The sequence below is a fragment of the Oryzias melastigma genome, linkage group LG9 (assembly GCF_002922805.2).
Source record: "Oryzias melastigma strain HK-1 linkage group LG9, ASM292280v2, whole genome shotgun sequence".
In the NCBI taxonomy this organism is placed as follows: domain Eukaryota; kingdom Metazoa; phylum Chordata; class Actinopteri; order Beloniformes; family Adrianichthyidae; genus Oryzias; species Oryzias melastigma.
In genome coordinates this window covers 16,063,492-16,066,054 of record NC_050520.1, presented here as the reverse complement: position 1 = coordinate 16,066,054, position 2,563 = coordinate 16,063,492, and the positions used below count along the sequence as shown (strand labels likewise).

At 42.7% G+C, this 2,563-nt stretch overlaps 1 protein-coding gene across 1 annotated transcript in view; it reads right to left on the bottom strand.

The window, feature by feature from the left end:
• Positions 1 to 2,318: 2,318 nt before the first annotated feature.
• LOC112150572 overlaps positions 2,319 to 2,563 on the bottom strand; it is a gene marked incomplete in the record, with an annotated part of 2,157 nt that continues 1,912 nt past the window's right edge. Inside the window, 1 exon segment of the mRNA XM_024278970.2 lies at positions 2,319 to 2,521.

The window sequence follows — 2,563 nt, the reverse complement described above, 5'->3', positions numbered from 1 at the left end:
GCCCCCACCCCGGACACCACAGATCTCTGGAGCGGGTGTGTTGGTCTGCAGGGTTCTGGGAGGAAAAAAAGCAGGGCAGACGGGGCAGTGGGGGCACACTGGAGTGGGGCACGGGGCTGCGTTTGAACGAGAGAGAGACAGAGGAGCGGTTCTTTTTTGAAGAAACATCAGGTAATATTTTTAGTTTATTAATTTATCGACGGAAGCACGTGGGAGCGCGTGCGTGCACACAGACACACAACAAAACAGACAGACACGCACACACGCGCACAAACCGATCAATGAAGTGGGCCGACTGCGGAGTTGGGGGGCGGGGTTTGTGTCAACAGGGGCAGAGACCATCCCCTTTTAGCAGAAACACAGGGCGATATCCTGGTTAATGACCATGATGGCAAAAAAAAGCAATAGCTCTAGCAGAAGCGCCCGTCGCGGAAAAAAATCGCGTCTGGTGTGACTAATAGACCGCCGCAAATCGGCGCGCACTCCGCGCCGCCTTGCGGCGCTCTCGCGTCCGGTGTGACTCCAGCGTAACAAGTGATTTGTGTGTAATTGCTAAAGTTTTGCATGTTTAATTTGTTTCAAGCTGTTGTAATTTTAAGCTGTGAATGTGTACACTGTTTTTTTTGTAGTTTTTCTAAACTTTGAAATTTTTGTAATTATACACAAAATGTATCATATGGGTTACAAATCAAGAATAAGCATGCACAAATCGAGTTGAGTATTTTCTCTTCGTATATTCTGCCCAATTGTACTGCTCTGTACAACTTTGATCCAACTTTTATTAACAACTATTTATTACTTTTATAATAAATTGACTTGTTTTTCTAAACAAGGTTATTGTATCTCACTTCCTTATCAACCAACTCCGGGAGGCTAGCAGAGGGCTACCTCAACCGTAGTAGTAGTTTTATTGTGAAGCACTTTGTGATTTTTATCTCGAAAGGTGCCATATAAATAAAGATTATTATTATTTATTAGTAGTGATCAGTAAACAGTTTTGCCCTTCTCTTTAACCGAGTCGATTATCAATCTCCTACCTGGGGTGACCTGATACCAAGTGTATTGGTGGACACTTAAACATGGTGTTTGCTATGAACAAGCTACAATGAGCACCGAAGTCCAACAACAAAACACTGCTCAGGTTCAGATTTAGGATGCATTTTCTTCCGATCACCCTCCTCCATGTGACCAGCTGTTGCCCATGTAGGCATTGAAGGTTGACAATGGAGTTTCCCATGGGGCACTTTACAGTACCTTCAGATACTTCCCTCACAAGCTTAGGCTGCTTCCCTCTCAGGGAGGTGACGTTCCATGACCCAAAAGCCAACTTTCATGACCGGAGTATAGGCCACCGAGGCAGCGACCTTTGACTGCCACTTAAGCCACATTACACCAGCCCCATTTGGGCTCCCCTGCAGATGGTGAGCCCATGGGAGAGTGATGCCACGTCGTTTCTTCAAGCTGGACCCGACCGGGACCGGCTTCAGTCACCAATCACTCACCTGCGAGCCCCAGGTCCAGTCCTGGTTCCAAAGTGGGGCCTTTGTGACCCCAATCCAAGCACTGTAATGGAATCTACAGATGTGCCTCTCATAAGGAGGTTTCTGAACTGCTCTTAGTCTGGCTTGTCACCCAGGAACTATCTGCAGTGGGAGACCCCACTAGGGGTCTTCCAAAAGCACCAGATAGCTTAGCTTCTGGGATCACTCAAACTCTCAAACCCATCCACCACGTTAAGGTGGCAGTTCACGGAGGGGAAAAATGTTGATCTTGATAAAACAAGAAACAAGGTTTAGGATTTATAATTTTTACACTTCCTGGACAACAATCAAATCATGGTATTTAGAATATACTAACCAACTTTTTATGCAATTGTTATAATTACTAGTTAGTGTAGTACTTCTATTTGTATATACATTTCATTTTCAGATAACAAATACAATCCCACATATAGATAATATTTATTGCTTATTTGTTTTGTTTTATTAATTTTTTAGGGACGGCCTTAAATAACCTATAGCTTCTTCTTGCTTCCTTTCAAGCATGTGTCCCTTTCTAACACCTACAGTTATAACCTAACCCTTATACCGACTGTAATAACCCTATTTTGTTGTAATTATTTCACTTCCCTTCCTGGGATGGGGTGGTCCTGGTGCCCTGCCCCTGGTGAGGCTGTATGAACGTTTGTCCTACTAACCCTAATACATACAGTTATCTACAGTTTATTTTACAATTCTCATTTAGAAGTCATTTTTATACATTTTCATTGAGTATGGGATCATGGGTTGTATGTGTTGGGATGGGAGGGGGGGGTGAAGTTTTTTTTTTTTTTTGCTGTTATTGTATGTGTTTTTGTTTTTAATGTAAAGCGCTGAGTATGAGAAGCGCTTTTTTACAAATAAACTTTGAAACCTACAGTTATGATTCTAAACCCTAACCCTAATACCTACAGTTATAGCTCTAACCCTAATGCTTACAGTTATAACTCTAACCCTAATGCCTACAGTTATAACTCTAATCCCAATGCCTTATCAACAGTTTCTTTTACAATTCTCATTTAGAA